Source organism: Pleurodeles waltl, chromosome 8 (genome assembly GCF_031143425.1).
Source record: "Pleurodeles waltl isolate 20211129_DDA chromosome 8, aPleWal1.hap1.20221129, whole genome shotgun sequence".
Classification (NCBI taxonomy): domain Eukaryota; kingdom Metazoa; phylum Chordata; class Amphibia; order Caudata; family Salamandridae; genus Pleurodeles; species Pleurodeles waltl.
In genome coordinates, this window is record NC_090447.1 from 1,168,148,117 (window position 1) to 1,168,167,254 (window position 19,138).

Here is a 19,138-nt window from a genome sequence, read left to right on the forward strand (position 1 = left end):
TTTGCATGTGTGTAATTTTTAATGTTTGGGTTGTTACCAAACAAACACTGAAAGGTCTAATCATACTATTAACACTAATTTATTTGCTTCATTTGTAGTCCAAACACATTTGATGCATAATCCAGACTTTTACACTTTCTTGTGATTCATATTAGGTCTTACACCTAGAGTACGTGGGCAACCATCTGCCACTGAGGATACCTCGACTCCAGACCAGGATCAAGCCTTCACTGAGGACTCCACTCTTGCACGTCCCGATAATGTGGCGCAGCCTAGTCCATATGGTCTCTCCAGGCAGACAGCTTCAGTGAGTCTCACTCTGCCCATACCTACACCTCCCACCCCAGCTCTTACAACATCTCAAACAACAGACACCTCACCTTCCTGTGGGCAAAGGAATATCACCCAAATCGTGTACCTCCAGTTCAGCCAGGATCCAGTGGAATGGGACCCACTGGCTCAAGGGCAAAGGGTAGTGTGGGTAGGTTATGTGGGAGGGAATCTGTGGGCCAGCAGATTGAGGCCACTGGGTTCCCTGTCACCCAGGCCATGATTGACCACGTTTTGAGATCCCCACATAAGTCCCAAGACAGTTGCAGGCAGAGCACAGTGTAGAGATGTAGACCCTAAACTCATATTTGAGCTCTCAAACTGGGGCGTTGTTTGACATTTACCACCATATGTGCCCGGCTTTCCCAGAAACATCTACCCCCTTCTGTGGTCATACAACTTCTGGGCCCACTACACCTGCCTCAGCCACAGAAAGGGAGACCCCGGCACAAGCAGAAACACCTGCAGCCACCTCAGTCCCTGCAACTGTTGATACCTCCCCTCAGGAGGATAACATTTATCCCGGCCACCAGGAGAGGATTGCAAGAACACCACCACCAGCAAGAGATCAAGAAACTTATTACCTCCGGTGTGTAACTACCATTCACTCTGAGGACTTTATTCTGGACAAATGTACCTTTATGGATGCCAGTTGTATTTTGTACATTGGACTGCAATCAATATTGCCTCTAAAATAGTAGGTTCATTCACCATGGTGGTTTATTTTGGTATTTTCCATCATTTTGTTTCCATTTTGTTTGTGGTTTTAGAATTTATTTTACAAACACAAAGTCAAGGACTGGTATTGTATTTCTTGTGGTATTTATTTTTTATTTCTTCCTTCCATTGTCATTATCAAAATGTAAACAATCAAAGATTTATACTAAAAAAAAAGTTATATTTGGGTAATGTTCCTCCCATTTACAAACAAGTAAAAATAGAACAAACACAACTTAATACATTGTTTTCATACATTTGTAAGTGAGAATTGTTTGTCAGATTAAAAAAAAAGTTACAACCCATGCATAACTAAAATAGTCTGTGCCAATTTCTTTTTTTGAATTCCAGACCTTGGCACCAATGAAAAACAGGATACAATCCTATAAATCAGATTCAATAGGCAAACTACTATTACTTCATGTCATCAGCTGGAGCCCGACCACCTGCCTCACAAAAGGAATCCCACATCAATAACACCAATAGTGAAAATCATGTCAGTACACAATTTTGTGAACCTGGATCTTTCCAATACACTGTGGCAGTATCTGGTGGCATGTCACAGTCAACTTTAAGTGGTGTGCTACAAAACTTTCTTTCTTCAATGAGACACATCAACAGCTTCATACACAACAAACAATTAGGATTTTGTGAAGTCAGAGGAGTATGCTATGGGTTGACCTACACATGTGGTCCACTCTGAGCAAGTTAAGTAGCATATTGCCTGGGTGGCAACCTTCAACAGAAAACCAGTCTAATGCAATCTCAAAACTTCTGTTCAATCACTGTGCAAGTTCTTTGTACAAGATAGGTACTTCTAAAGTTTTCTTTTTTTTTTTCACAATATCAACCCATGGTATCTTTGTACTTTGCAACAGCAGCATATAACAGCAAATGTCACAATTTTGAACTGTCCAAATGAAGATGACACGGTGAAGGATCCTAAAATAGAATAACAAGAAAATTAAGATTTTACATAACAAAATAGACACATTACACAAAATGAGGACCCCATAATGACCTGTATGCTTGTGGTGGCCTATCCCGAACTTGAAGGGCAGTTGAGTCCAACAGCAGCATCAAGGAGGTAAGTTTTTATTTTAAGTTCTTATTGTTTGATGCATTTTTTGAAATAGAGCAACAAATTATGGCATCAACATAAAGGTTGACACACGTCAAATGCACAAGAAGAGTGGAAGGTATAGGTTTTGCACAAGGTGTATGATGTGTTTTGTGTATTGATTTGTGGAAACTGTTACCACCAGATTTCAGATTACTACCAAATTCCTGCCTAAGAAATAAGATGTACCTGGGTTTTGTCTGTTACGAGGGACAGTTGTACCGTACAGGGCAAAATTCATGATTGTGTCAAGTGAGATGCTCCATCACAATTGTGCGGAGGTTATGTAGCCCTATTACAGATGACCTAGCATACAATGCACTTACAATACAGCGGATGTTCCAAACTTCACATTGGTGAGTTGGTATAATAAACGAATAATAGTGAGCATGTGATGCATAATGACTGGGAATATGAAAACAAATGCAACTTTTTTTTTTGTTTGTTTTTTTTAAACAGGGAAAATATGGTATCACTCCAAAATGTCAGTTTATGTTCACAATTGTAGATTGTCATGAAACCTTATTCTTTCTCAAATGTGCATGTAAGCCAGTCTGTTTTACAAACATGAATTAGTTCAATATTAAGTAAAACACAGTAATGTGTGCACATTGGTGACAGAGCAACACATACCCGAAAACATGTTTGTGTTTTTTGTCATGTCAAGATGTATTAGAAATTGTGAGCAAATGGGTTCCTAAGATGTTCACTAAAGGCATGGGGTAATAGTAAAGTATGCCTAAGTGTGAAAGGCTAAATGCAGGTGGAATATGAAAATTAGGAAATATTTATTTAAAAAAAAAATATTTAATCATTTTTCTTTTCACAGATCCAATAAGAATGTTGTATATGTCTTTTTGAAGCAGGTAAAGGGGGCATTGGCCACAAAGGTGTTGAAGCAGATGGCCACTGTGTCAGGTTGTGAGCTCTCAGACACTGATGGAAAGAGTGGCATGGAGGGTTAGGGGACTGGAACGGAGGCTACCATCTCATCTTCTTTGGAGGATTCCACAAGCGACCAGTCTCTAGTGGTGGCAGACCCTTCAGGACCTGTTCCATTTTCATCCTTGTCTACCATGCAGATTCCCATCTCTACCCTCCCTCTTGTACCCGCTCTCCCAGTTGGCCAAACCCACACCCCTAAAAGGGTTGGAGTCTCTTTTGCCACAGGCAATTCCCCTCTTCCCCCCCGCTGCGTTCAGTGAAGACACTATTGACCTGTTACACAGCCTCTCTGTAGGCCAGACAGCAATTGTGAATGGCATCCAGGGCCTTAGTTGCCAAGTGTAACAAATAGTTGCATTTCTGAATGCCATTCATAGTTTGATGTCTGGCATGCAGAGATCGCCAGCGGAAATAGCCTCTGCACTGACCACAGCCCCCCATCTGAACCAACCTTGTACTCCTACTCCAGTCTCTTCCTCATCCAAACTCCTACCCCGATCTCAAGCACACTCGCTTCTTTCCCGCACCCACACCAACAGACATAAGCAGGACACCTACACACAAACACACCAAGAAATACAAACATACACCCATCCAACAGACACACAGAACTGACTGCACCCACAGGCCCCATACCCACCACCGCACCCACCCCCACAACTACTAGCACGCCCGCAATCACAACACTTAAACTACCAGCACACTCACAAGCACCACAACCAGAACATCCACAGCAACAGCACACCAATCCAAACACATGCATACTTACATGCAAAAAAAACACTGTTAGAAATGGGGTCTTTGGTTGGAAGTCAGGTTGCCCCCTGTCCATGCAAGGACCCTCACTCTAGTTAGGGTAAAAGAGAATCACCCTCAGCTAACCCCTGCTTACACACTTGGTAGCTTGGCACGAGCAGTAGGCTTAACTTCAGAGTACTAGGTGTAAAGTATTTGTACCAACACACACAGTAACTTGATTAAATCACTTCCAAATGACACAACACAGGTTTAGAAAAATAGGAAATATTGATCTGATCAAAACGTAAAAAATCCACAAGTAAAGTTATAAATTAAAAAGCAAAGTCTTCATGTAATTTTAAACACACACTAACACTGTTAGTGTGAAAATGTACCTTGGGTGCGTCAAAAATAAGCCTGCTTGGGTGAATGCGCATCAAAAAAGGTTTGTGATGCGTCGATTTCATCCGCAAGCGTGACCTTGCGTCATTTCTCCTTTCGTCTGGTCGGGGTGTGTTTATTCTCTCCGCAGGAGAGCGATGTGTTGAGTTGATCTGGTCAGAACTCTCGGGTCCGGCCAGGCCTTGCATCGTTTATACACACCGAGCGGTGTTTGCGTTGGAAATCCAGCCGCACAATGATCCGAAAACCAAGCAGCACGGGTCCCTATCTCACAAGCCTCAGTCAGCAATGCTGTGCATCGTTTCTCCAGCCCCGGGTGTCTATCTTCGGGTCGCGTTGCAGGCGAGCGTCGATTTTTCAGCCGCAAAGCCGGCAATGCACTTTAAAAAAAGAAAATATATATTTATTTTTTTCTTTTAGCCGCAGACAGGAGTTGCGTCTATCTTTCCCTGCATGGCATTCTTTGCATGGTTTTCTTCCTCTTAAGCTGCCAGCTTCTCCTTTCAGGGTCCAAGGAACTGGATGGGCACCACTTGGCAGAGTAGGAGAGTCTCTACAGAGACTCCAGATGCACTTCAAACAACAGGAAGCAAGCTCTAAATCAAGCCCTTGGAGATCTTCACAACATGTAAGGCACACAAAGTCCAGTCTTTGCCCTCTTACTCTGGCAGAAGCAGCAACTGCAGGATAGCTCCACAAAACATTTCCAGGCAGGGCAAATCTTCTTCCTCAGCTCTTCTCCAGGCAGAGGTTCTTCTTGGTTTCCAGAAGTGTTCTACAGTCTGTTGTTTTGGGTGCCCTTCTTATACCCATTTTCTCCTTTGAAGTAGGCCTACTTCAAAGCAAAGTCTCTCTTGAATGTGAAATCCTGCCTTGCCCAGGCCAGGCCCCAGACACTCACCAGGGGGTTGGATACTGAATTGTGACCACTCTTCCCCTCCTTCCTAGCACAGATGGCTTATCAGGAAATGCAGACTACACCCCAGCTCCCTTGGTGTCACTGTCTAGTGTGAGGTGCAACCAGCCCAACTGTCAAACTGACACAGACAGGGAATCCACAAACAGTCCCAAAAATGGTATAAGCAAGAAAATGCTCACTTTCTAAAAGTGGCATTTTCAAACACACAATCTTAAAATCAACTTTACTAAAAGATGTATTATTAAATTGTGAGCTCAAAGACCCCAAACTCCACATGTCCATCCGCTCCCAAAGGGAATCTACACTTTAATCATAATTAAAGGTAGCCCCCATGTAAACCTATGAGAGGGATATGCCGTCCAACAGTGAAAAAAAATAATTTAGCAATATGTCACTGTCAGGACATTTAAAACACATTACTATATGTCCTTCCTTAACCATACACTGCACCCTGCCCTTGGGGCTACCTAGGGGCACCTTATATATAAGAAAAGGGAAGGTTTAGGCCTGGCAAGTGGGTACACTTGCAAAGTCGAATTTACATTTGAAAACTGCACATGCAGACACTACAGTGGCAGGTCTGAGACATGATTACAGAGTGGGATTACTGGGTGGCACAACCAGTGCTTCAGGCCCACTAGTAGTATTTGATTTACAGGCCCTGGTCACCTCTAGTGCACTGTACTAGGGACTTACTAATAAATCAAATATGCCAATCATGGATAAACCAATTACACACATTTTGTAAAGGAGCACTTGTACACTGGTTAGCAGTGTTAAGTGCCCAGAGTAACAAACAGCAAAATCAGAGTCCAGCACAGATAAACAACGTGGGAAACATAGGTTAAAAGTTAAGGGAGAACACACCAAGGATGACAAGTCTAACAACCACCCAAACTGACAGCCTCATATTTACTCAAATACAAAGCACCTACAAATTCACACACATCCGAACATACACCAGACACACATGCATCTGCAACACATACAGACACAAATGCCACAACCACCCCAACCACCTCAACAGCACACTCATCCAAACATAAACTCTCACAGAAAAGCACACCTACAACAACTTCCTCCAAATGAAAATGCACACTCACCGCCCAAGAAATACACACCCAAACATACATCACACACACTAGACCCACATGCACCTGCAAAACAGACACACATCACCCACTCCAGCTCCCACTACCTCCCAAACCCACTCCTCTCCCACCCTTTTCACCCAGATTTCACTTCTTACCTGTCCCTGACCCCTGTGAATCCCAAACCCGCCCCTCCCAAGAAGGATCCTTGAGGTTCCTCCTCTGGGCCCACTAGATGCCCCCTCCTGAAGACGTTGTACTTGGAGTAATTAGGAGGTAAGATCTTGGGCACACACCCAAAGATTGATGCAGTGCATCCTGTATTTGTTTTTTTTATGACTCCTCAATAAAAAAAATATTGAGAGAAGGATCTCATAAAAAATACAAAGTTTTATTTTAACAAATGTTGTCGACATTAATTAAAAGTAAATGATTGCTGACACATTTATGATAATGTGAGTAACGTGAACTAAATTGAATTTGACAGTGAACATAACCGTTTTTTATATTTGACTTATTTTTATGGTGTAAATATTAGTTACAAGCATTTGTTATGGACATGGTTATTTTGTTGCAAGTATTCTTCATGATAATGGACACTTGCAATAAAATTTTAAAAAAATGTAATTTATTTATGTTGATCCGGTGTGTTTATTTAAAAATAAGTGTTATAAACACATGCATTACATATTAAACTTTAGAGACTTTAGTGTTAAATGTAATATAATGGTATACAGAAAAAGCACTTCACAAGGGGAAATGTAACCATACATATATTAAGGGGCATATTTATGAAAAACGACACACAACTGAGCTAGCGCAGTTGGGTGTCATTTCTATTAATGCGAAATAGCTTCATTCCTTAGCGCCATCCTTGCGCCATATTTATGACGTAGGATGGTGTTAAGGAATGGATAGCGTCAAAAGGCGCTAACAGCTGTGCAATGCCGTAAGGAAAAATTATGTTAATGCTGCAAAAATGGTGGTACAGTTTTGCGGCACATAAACATATCTCCAAAGGGTTAGCACCATTTTTACACCACATTAGCGTCAAAATGAAGTGTACAATTGCAAGAGGATGGAATCATCGGGCCAGGGGAGACCTCAGGGAGACACCAAACACCCACGTACCAGCCAGGAAGGTACAGAAAAATCACAGGAGAAGAGAAAGCGCAAGTGTCACTTTAGCGAGGTGGAGCATAACATCTTGGTCAGAGGTGACGGAGCACCAGCATCCACTATTCGTCACCTCCAAATTGTCAGTTGGTAGGAGAGATGCTATATGGCAGCAAATAGTGGACAAAATCAAGTGTTGCTGAGGTGAAGAGGACAGTCACTGAGGTCAAGAAGTGCTGGCATGATTGCAAGTGCAGGACTAATGAGAAACTTGCCAGGAACTGTAAGGCAGCGCTGCAGACTGGAGGTGGAAGTCCTGCACCACAGGAGGACCTGGAGGATATGGTTGCAGTGGTCATCCCAGAGGAGCTGGTCACTGGAATCTCAGGCTAGGACTGCACAGACTACCAGGAACCACCACAAATGCAGGGTAAGCTGAGGAAGGGGGGTGGTGATATAATGATCAACACTAATAGCAGAAGGGAGAGGCACACAGGACACTCAGTGCATGCTAAAGAATTATATCAGGACACATAAGCCTTGAGTCAAGATGCACCCATCCTCACCGAAGCCACACATGTACTGACGCTTTGGTTGTGCTACGCACACCAACATATACACGTCAACATAGGCCTCTCACTATCGCTAAACTCCACCTTGTTACTAAGCACCACATTGCATGGTAGGTGTGTGCAAATAGTGTAGCTGTGGCTGTGCCATTACAACACCCATTGCATATTGTCAATGCTCCAACACAACATACACATCAGAGACTAGGACAGAAGTCAATACCACGCCAGGGTTGGTGTCTCGGTACAAAAAGCTTTCCTTCCTCAGTGTCGCATTGCCTTTACTAATGTGTGCTGCATCTTGCAGCACACATTGAAATACCATCTGTGCAAAAAAAAAAAAAAAGCTTGTACATGTGCAGGAAGGTACACCTTCCTGCACATGAACAAATCATCACTTCAAGGCAGCCACCCCATTGTCATGCTGCAACACTGCCTTTGTTGGTGTAGGGAGCACCAATCTGCAGGGGGAATTGCAGGGCTGTTCTGTATACAGGTAAATACGGCACATCATTGCGTATCTAAACTTCTGCAGTGTACTACAACACATCTTGCAGCTGACCAGAGCCATGCCAAATGAGAAAATATCTCCCCCCAAAGCTTGCAACCTGTGGAACACAACCCATACATGCTGAACCCACAACTCACACAACCATATGCATCATAAGGGAATGGCCACCAAATAAAATGCATACAACACATTGTGCATGTATGTGAACATCATGTGTGCAGCTGAACAAGTGGATGAAATGTCACCATTTAACAAGTTAGAAGGCTAGATCAAACAGAAAATGATGGTGCGTGCTGCTGTGAAAAATTAGGCAGCATCACGCACCATCATTTTAAAAACACAGGGAAGAACCTTATACATAATACACCGCACCCCTGTGTACCTCCCTGCACAAGGAGAAATCACATATTGGTGGTCATTACAACCCTGGCGGTCAGTGTTAAAGCGGCGGTAAAACTGCCAACAGGTCGGTGATTAGGAAAAAAAAAAAAAAAAAAAGGAATCACGACCATGGCAGAAACCGGCAACATAGTCAGACACTTTAACACTCCGACTGCCACGGCGGTACAAACAAACACAGCGACGGTAACCGCCAACAGACAGGCGGAAGACAAGGTTCCACCCTCTGTATTACAACAGTCCAATCCGCCACCTTTTCCGGGGCGGATTCACCGCGAACAAAAACACGGCGGAAACAGGACTTGGAAGGGAAAACGCTCACCTTTACACACCCCACGAGGAACCAGGAGGCCATGGAACCTGAGCTCCAGATACTCCCAGCCTTTGTCTTCCTGCTCCTCTACCAGGAACATCAAAGACTGCGGCGAAGGGGAGGGAAAAAAGAGTGACACACACACACACGCAACGCTACCACCCACTACAACACACACACACATATGTTGATACATTACATTTACAACCCCCAACCCCACCAGGAAGAATGCAAGGACAAAAGGAAATGAGTTGAGCATTTGTAATCTATTAAAATACAGTAATCAAAAATATGTATATATATATATTTACACTATAAACAAATATGTACACAAAGAATATAAGTCCATGGTATTCCACCATTAAAGTCCGGGGACAACTGGGTCCAAAATGCATGGGCGAGGCCCACACAAGATACCCGATCAAAACGGAGAGAACACTGCTGGGGCATCAGATAGAAATACAACAGGCACCTCAGGGGGAAGGGAAGGGAGGGCACCTCAGCCGGATGAGTGCACGATGCCAGATCCACAAGGGGGCTCCATGCCCACTGCTGTATCCTGGGGAGTGCAAAGCCACAGTCTCACAAGTCGATAACAGTCTCCACTGGTTCTGGAGGGGGCTTTGTTCCCAGAGTGCTTTATCCTGCCAAGGACTCAGGTAGCGGATGCCTTTCTCCACTGGTTCTGGAGGGGGCTTGGTGCCCAGAGTGCTTCATCCTGCTCATGGCGGCCTCAGTAGCGTCAGAGCTTTTGGTGCTCATTGGCCTGCAGTGCTGGTGGCGGTGGTGTCCTGTTCAGCGGTGCTGGTGGCTGCAGTGTCCTTGGCAGTGGTGCTTGTGGCCGTGGTGTTCTGTTCAGCGGTGCTTGTGGTGGCGGTGTCCTGTTCAGCGGTGCTTGTGGTGGCGGTGTCCTTGGCAGCGATGCTTGTGGCAGCGGTGTCCTGTTCAGCGGTGCTGGTGGCGGTCTTGTCCGCTGTGCAGGTTTTCGGCGACTTGCCTGTTTTTCTGTGCCCCTTCCCCACCTTGGATGGTGGCGCAGCTGTCTTCCCACTTCCAACTGTACTCCTGGGAGAGGCTTTGGTGGCAGATGTTTTGCCTCTCTCCCGCCGGGCAGTGGCCAACTTTTTGTGCTTTTGAGGTGGGGGACTGTCTGTGGTCTGGCTCCTTGGCACACTGGCTAACTTGCTGCTTGGCACACAAGAAGCCGGTTACTACTGGCACCACTGTTACCGCAGATGTTGTGGCTGAGATGCTGGGTTGGGACCTGGAAAGGCGGGCCCTAGGGGACTGAAGGGGTGGGGGAGGTGGAGGTGAGGGGAAGAGGTCAAGGTTGGACAGGAAAAGTATTTTGGACACGCTGGGACAGGTAGATGGAGGGGGTTTGGGAGTGGAGGAAGAGGAAGAGGAAGAGGTAGTGGTTGTGGGAGGTGTACGTTTGCTGACTTTGGGTGAAGGTGCATGGGCTGGAGGCTGTCGTGAGGTGGATGGCTGTTGGGTGGGGGTGTGGCTGCGTTTGTGTACCTTGGGAGGTGGGCTCGCAGACCCACTGGTAGAGGACACAGGGTATGTGTGAATGGTAGTGGGGGTGGTGACTGCATGTGAGCGGGGTGTGGTGGTGGGTGTAATCGTGATGGAGGTAGTGGCTGAAGATGTAGTGCATGCAGGTGTGAGTGGAGACTGGGAGGGAGACGAGGAGGAGGGGGGCACAGTGGAGGCAGTGGATGTTGGTATGTCTGCATGTGTATGATGCTTGCGTGAGTGGCTGTGGGCTGTGTGGTGCTTATGTTTGCCTGAGCTTCCCTTGTGTGTTGAGGTGTGTGCATGCTGGTTTGATGGTGTGCTTGGGATAGGCTGAGGTACAGGTGCTTGGGTCTGGGTGGAGGACGTTGGAGGGGGGAGGCTGGACACAGGGACAATGGCTTCATCAGTGCTGAGGCCAGAGTCTGAAAAGCTTGCTGTTGGGCTGTCTGACCAGAATGAATGCCCTCCATGTATGCCTTTGTCTGTTGCAACTGCCTCTCTACACCCTGGATGGCATTCAAAATGGTAGACTGCCCAACAGTGATGGACCTAAGGAGATCAATGGCCTCCTCACTGGGGGCAGCTGGGCTGACAGGGGCTGAGGTGCCTGGGGCGAAGGAGATGCCCACCTTCCTGGGTGTGCGGGCACGGGGCACACGCTGAGGGGCTGCTGGGAGGGTGGTGCTGGTAGGGGGGGTGGCGGCTGTACCTGTAGATGCGGGGGGTGCAGAGGGGCCCGCCACCGCAAGGGAGCTCCCATCAGAGGAGGAGTCCGTGTCGCTGATTTCAGCTCTTGTCCCCACTGTGGAGCTCCCCTCGCCCTCCGTCCCACTGGTGCCTTCTGACTCAGTTGTGTCTCCCTCCAGGGCCATGTGGGATGCAGCTCCCTCCTGCTCCGGTGCCACTGCTCCTCCGCCTGATGATGCTAATGCACCCAAGAACAGGGAGACCACAAAAAGGGGGGGGAAGACAGAAGAAAGACATGTTGAGTGCATGCAATACCGCTACCGTTGGCGGACACTACTGACACAGAAGCCCCCTGCACTTTGAGTTCGCTAATTAATCACAGGGACATTGGGTACAAGGCCTATGCCCGATTGCTGCACACATGGAAGTCCCAGGAGCCTGACTAGGTGTAGTTGGCTCTGAACACAGGTGGGGGAGGAGGGGTGCCAGATGGCCTGCCTTAAGAAGGGACTTTGCCTACTAAACTTGCCTTGGCCTAGGGGAACCCACAGCCCACCTCCCCCACCCAGACACCTACAATGTGCACTGAATCAGATGAATGTGAGTGTACTCACCCCCTTGTGGCTGCTGTGATGCCCTCAAGCGCCCATCCAACTCCGGATACGCCACCGCCAGGATCCGGAACATCAGGGCGGTCATGGTGCGACGGGCACCCCTCTCACGTTGGGAGGCCATCCCCAGCTGGGCCTCCGCCGTCTTCTTGTTTCAGTGGCGAATTTCCTCCCATCTTTTCCGGCAGTGGGTGCTCCATCTGTGGTGGATCCCCAGGGTCTGGACTTTCTTGGCGATGGTACGCCAAATATCCTCCCTCTGGTGGGCGCTGACATAAAGGATTAGTACAGGGGAAAAGGAGAAGATATAACCGTCCGCACTGTCGCAGTCCTTGGCCCGCATCCCTACCCTTGCCAACATGCACTCACCATTGTTTCATGCATGCCTCATTCTCCCCCCCCCCCCCCTTATCTTTCATCCACACCCCTCCACACAGGCATTGCCCATTCGGCATGCTCACAGTGTATTTACCTGTTTGTCTGGAGGACCATAGAGTAGCTTGTACTGGGGGAGGACCCCATCCACCAGTTTCTTGAACTCCTCCATGCTGAAGGCAGGGGCCCTTTCCCCAGACACATGAGCCATTGTCTCTTCCAGACTGAGGTCACAGCAGCACTTGCAGTGTAGGTCCTCTCCTATCAAAGATCAGGTGTGAAGTGAGTGAAGAGAGAAAATGGCAGTGACGTCCACGGCGGTGCATACCGTCACTGCCGGCGTACATCGTCATAGGCTCCTGGAACCCATAGGGTCCAATGTTAACCAATGCAGGATTGCACCACGGTGTTCGACCGCCTACCTCGACGGTGTGCAACACCAGCGCAGTTAACTCCTATCCCCTTGTCCCACCTTACAGGTCAGACAGCCGCCATTTCAGGGGGCCACATGGCATTAATTTAGACTGCGTCACACATATCTAGGCCTGGAACTGTGTGCCCAGTTGGAGCCAGACTTGATGTCAGCTATCCGCCAGCCCACAGGAACCCCCCCCCCCCCAGTGCAGGTCCCGTCAGTACTCCATTTCCTGGCAAGTGGGTCTTTTCAAACAGTGGCCATTGCATCAGGGATGTCCCAGCCTATGTTCTCAAACGTGTTGTCCAGAGTGTTGTCTGCCCTGCTGAAACACATGCGCAGCTACATTGTGTTCCCTCGGGTGGAGGATTTGCCTACAGTGAAAGGTGACTTCTATGCCCTGGGACATATCCCCAGCATCATAGGTGCCATTGATGGGACACATGTGGCCTTGGTCTGCCACCCCCGCCGGAGTGAACAGGTGTACAGAAACCGGGGGAGTTACCATTCTATGACTGAGCAGATGGTGTGTTTGGCCGACCAGTACATCTCCCATGTGAACTTCAAGTTTCCTGGCTCAGTGCATGACGCTTACATTCTGCGGAATAGCAGCATCCCTTATGTGATGGGGCAACTCCAGAGGCACAGTGTGTGGCTATTAGGTGAGGACATGGACCCAATACAGTGTGACTAGGTGTCTGGGTCTGGGGTTGCCCTAAGGGTTAGTGTGTGTTTAACAGTTGTCCCTCGACATTTGCAGGTGACTCTGGTTACCCCAACCTGGCTTGGCTACTGACCCCAGTGAGGAATCCCAGGACAAGGGCAGAGGAAAGCTACAATGAGGCACATGGGTGAACTAGGAGGATTATAGAAAGGACCTTCGGCCTCCTGAAGGCCAGGTTCAGGTGCCTCCATATGACAGGTGGTTCCCTATTCTACTCACCAAAGAAGGTGTGCCAGATCATCGTGGCCTGCTGTATGCTTTACAACTTGGCTTTGCGACGACAGGTGCCTATTCTGCAGGAGGATGGTCCAGATGGAGGTGTTGTGGCAGCTGTGGAGCCTGTGGACAGTGAAGGCAAGGAAGCAGAAGAAGAGGGCATAGACAACAGGAACACAGTGATTCATCAATACTTCCAGTGAGACACAGGTAAGAAGACAACACTGCCTGCTACATCTGATTTTAATTCTTCTACCTCTCATCTGTCTGTCACTTTCACCCAGTGTATGGACCCTGATTTGTCACTTTCCCTTTCAGTTTCACAGATGTGGGTCCCACTGTGTGACATCTGCTTTGTTTCCGCAAGGACTTGAGCTGTGTGACATAGGTATGTTGACAGTACATTGATATAGCATTTTTCCACAGTTATTGCAAATACACATTTTCGAAAGCACATACTGACTCCAGATTGTTTTGTGATTTAAGTGTGTTTATTTAAGTGCAAAATATTGGAGGGGGTTGTAAAATGGTCAGGGTTGATGGCAGATGAATGTCCATGGCAGAGTCCAGTCTATTAGTCTCACAGGTGCATTGCCCAAAGGGGCATAGGAAGTGGAGCTAGGGCAGTTTAAGGATGGACAGGGTGAGAAAGTGGGAAAGAAGGATGACATTCAGTGTGGTCTCATTTCTTGGCGGGGGACTTGGCATTGTTCTCTGTCTTTGTCCTGGATCTCATGGACTGTTTGCGGGGTGGTTCTCCATCTGCAGGGGGTGGGGTGCTGGTGTTGTGGTCCTGTGACGGTGCCTCCTGTCCACTAGCGCCAGCGGAGGTGGTGGGCAGTTCATTGTCCAGGCTAGTGTCAGGGGCCCCTTGTTGTGCCATAGTGTCCCTCCTGGTGTCCATGAGTCCCTTCAGCACCCCTACAATGGTGCCCAGGGTGGTATTGATGGATTTGAGTTCCTCCCAAAAGCCCAAATACTGTTCCTCCTGCAGCCGCTGGGTCTCCTGAAACTTGGCCAGTACAGTTGCCATTGTCTCCTGGGAATGGTGGTAGGCTCCCATGATGTTGGAGAGGGCCTCGTGGAGAGTGGGTTCCCTGGGCCTGTCCTCCCCCTGTCGCACAGCAGCCTTCCCAGTTCCCCTGTGTTCCTGGGCCTCTATCCCCTGAACCGTGTGCCCACTACCACTGCCCCCAGGTCCCTAGTGGTGTTGGGGTGGTGGGTTAGCCTGGGTTCCCTGTATTGGTGGACACACTGCTGCTTGACGTGTCCTGGGGACAGAGGTATGGGCCAGCTGGGTTGGTGCTATGCTGGTGTTTCCAGAGGGTGAAGCTCTGTATTGGCCTGTGACTGTGTGAGGGGAACCAACTGTCCCGAGGTCCCAGATGGGCCGGGCTGGTCATCTAGATCCAGTTGGACAGAGCTGCTGTCATCACTGTGGGCCTCTTCTGTGGGGGGAGTGGACATGTCTTGACCCTCCTGTCCGGTGACGTTGGCTAGAGGACCTGCAGGGGTGTAAAGGCATGATTATTGCATCTGTATGTGCCATGGTGTGCAATGGGTGGGTGACCCTGTACCCCAGTGCTTGCATTCTTGGGTGGGACCTTGTGTGATAATGGTTTAGGGGGGTGTATGGGTATGTGCAGAGGCCATACCTTTGTGATGGGTGTCCATGCTTTGGTGTTGCATTTTGGGTTTGGGATGTGTGGTTTGTGATAGTGGGACATTTGTGAGGAGTTGGAGTGATGGGGGTGAGGGCGAGGGTGGGGGTATGTGATAGCATGCAGGTAGGGTGGGGGATGAAGTATTTAAGATTTGACTTACCAGAGTCCATTCCTCCAGCTACTCCTGCGAGACCATCAGGATGCAGTATAGCCAAGACTTGCTCCTCCCAGGTTGTTAGTTGTGAGGGAGGAGGTGGGGGTCCGCCGCCAATTCTCTGAACTGCAATCTGGTGTCAAGAGACCACGGAACGCACCTTCCCCCGAAGGTCGTTCCACCTCTTCCTGATGTCACCCCGTGCTCTTGGGTGCTGTCCCACTGCATTGACCCTGTCCACGATTCTGCGCCATAGCTCCATCTTCCTAGCTATGGGGGTGTGCTGCACCTGTGATCCGAATATCTTTGGCTATACCCGGATGATTTCCTCCACCATGACCCTGAGCTCCTCCTCAGAAAACATGGGGTGTCTTTGCTGTGCCATGGGGTGGTGTGGGTGATGTGTGGGGTGGTGTGTGTTGTGATGTGTGGGGTGATATTTAGGGGTGTGTTGTGTGAGGTGCGTGGATGTTGTGTGAGTGATGGTGTTGAGTGCCTGTGAATGCTAGTGTTGTTTCTGGTGGTGTCTCTCTCTGGCCTTCTGTCACAATTTGTGTCGTAGGGGTTTGTGGGTGATGTGGGTGTGTGTTTTATATTGTATTGAGTGTTCGGGAGTGGTGTGTGTGTATCAGGTGTGTGTATTTCGATTTGTCCAATATGGATGTGTTTTGTAAGTGTGTGTGTGTATTTTGAGCACGCCGGTGTGTATCGCCAATGGAATGCCGTGGTTGAAAGACTGCTGCGTGGATTCATGGGTCGTGATAGTGTGGGCGTATGCCTGTTGCCGTGACGGTGTCGGTTTTGTTATCGCCAGTTTATCACTAACCTTTGGTGTGGCGGACTTGTGTGGGTGTCTAAGTTTTGGTAGATTCCGAGCTGTGGGTCATAATAGCTGTGGCGGAATTCCGTGGCGGTGTGTTGGCGGTCTTCTGCACGGCGGTAAGCGGCTTTTACTGCCAATGTTGTAATGACCCCTATTGTGTGCTAATGAAGCCACTCTTGCACCATAGTGCAAGGATGGCTGTGTTGAGGGAGAGAATGTTTATACGCAGAAAGGAACACCGTCCTGCACAAAAACCAACCTTAAAGTGCGCTTTGCTCTTACTCTGCGTGCTGCGTAATACAGCACACATAGTAAAAGCAAGAAATGCAGCACAAATGTAAGCATTACTCCTAGATTTTGCCATGCTAAACCCACCCCTGGGCTGTTGTCAGATACTGGCCCAGTGTCCTGAATACAAATAGTCAGAAATCTGAGGCAGTCTCAAAACGCCATGGTTGTTGCTGTGGTACACCCACTGCAACACCCATTGAACACACCTTCCATGCAAAGTGTTGGGTGTGAAGAGGCCATATATACAAGATGGCATCATGACAGAAAGTGGCTTCATGCCACCTAGTATATAAAGGGCAGGGCATTGTGCCACCTGAGCCTCAAAGTTACTCAGGTGGCATTTGGGGCACCTACATATGCCCAAAAATACCTAGAGGCATATTTGAGGCCCAAGCGCCACCGGAGCATTAGTTTTTGTGCTGTATTTACAAGTTGGTGTTAGGCCACTTTTTGTGCCTTAACGCCACCCTGTAAATATGGCCATTCACAGCCAGCACTTTGTGTGGAAGGGGCGTGCAATGACGTTGCTGTGGGTGTGCCACAGCAACATCCATTGTATTTTGACGCTGCCTCAGATTTAGGAGTATCAGTAATCCTGAGGCAGCGCACAAATCTAACGCCATCCCAGGGGTGGTTTTAGCAAGGCACAACTAGGTGTACATTTATTCCCCCTTGTGTTTTTCTTTTCTATGTGTGCTGCAGAATGCAATATGGAGTTGATGTGTTGACATTAGTTTTTTTTTTTTTTTGATGCATGATGGAGTTGCGTGGATTTTTGCATTGTAGGCCTTGAGTGCACCCTGATTCACTTAACATGTCACATGGGCTGTGCAGCAATGTTGTATATATGGTATGGCTACATGTGCATGGTTGTCCAATAATGTCATTATGGTGTCATTGGTATGTTGAACCTATAGGTTTGCTTATGGGTCTGCTGCAAGCGATTACTCATACCTTGTTCATATGTGCATGTTTAGTTACACTGTGTCCACATACATGTTGACACGTGTGCTATGTATGCACATATGTGTATGTACACTAATTTTTGCATGGACTACATTGATAGGTCTGAGATACAAATGTACACATACCTACAACACAATATATGATGGCCTATGTTGTGGTAAGGCGGGTGACAACCATGACAATTTGTACTCAGAGTACTCAGTAGAGTTTGACTGCATTGACATTGCGTAAACCCTGGCAATTTGCGTGTCCACTCTCTGGTGAATTGTTGGATTTTACTTCATGTTACTCTGCTACACATGTGCCATTTGGTTCCCCATACATCTTAGTTGCAGGAGATGTTACTTACACATGTGTAAGTGAAGGTTGGTATATGCCGTGTGTGTGTGTAGACATGTTGTGTGATTTCAGTAACCCATGACAACAGTGGTGTGTTCAGGGCATGTGAAACCTCAAATTACTGTCTCCCTGCATAGACACATGTTGGCATTTTACAAATGCATGTTTAGTTACATCAGTGCCACCTGTGTTTCCGTATGTCAGAATACGTGTGAAGGTAATTTCTTACTGTCACTGATCTTGTGATATCTATGCTGTTATTTTTGTGCTAGATTGTTGCAGTCTAGCATAGAAGCCAGCCTACTCATCATCACTGTGTGAGGTTGTATGGCAACACAAACTCATGGTTGCATGTGAAGGGGCTCAGGTTAATGGTGCTCCACTTTACTCCACCCCCTGTGCACATGCATCACGCCCCTGACAATGTCATACGTTAATATAGCCAGAGCAGTGGTGCGTGGATTTATTGAGCAGGGACCTAGATTCTTCATGATTGCTACTCAGCAGAACTATGCACACTCCCCAGCAGACACACATGCACAGTTGTGGTCATAATAGACCAGGATATCACATTTTCCGCTGTGGTACTTGATGCCAGCTTTCCCCTCTCATGTACAGAGCTCGGGTGCTTGCACATGTAAGACATGTATCATTATTTGATGATATTAGTTGTTTCCCTGGGCAGCTTGTTTAGGCTTGTATATCTGTTGTGACTTCAATATTGGAAACATGCCATGGTACAGATGGTGTTCTGTCACAGCCTCCTGTCATGGTGGCATGCAATGGGCAAATACCTTAGTATGCTAGTGGCCAACATGACTGGGTTATGTACTGACCTGGCCACACTCTCTGTACATATGTTAAAAATTAACATGTAGACATTGATGTGCTGTACAGTCAGTGTTGTTCTGTGTGTCCCTTCTCCATGTATTCCTGCTTGCACTTTGTACACATCCTCTACAGCAACATTGTCTGGTCAAACATGGACATGATGCAGCATGTCAATTGTGTAATTGCAAGATGTGCACATCTCCTTTTACTGGCTACTTGATAGTTACGGTTCCAATGACGGTGTTTGTGAGATGTAATGAGTTCCACACACACATGACATTACTCCTGCCACAGCACTTGTGTTGTCTCCATTGGACCTCCTGTGTGTATTTGCAAGAATCTGTGTGCCTC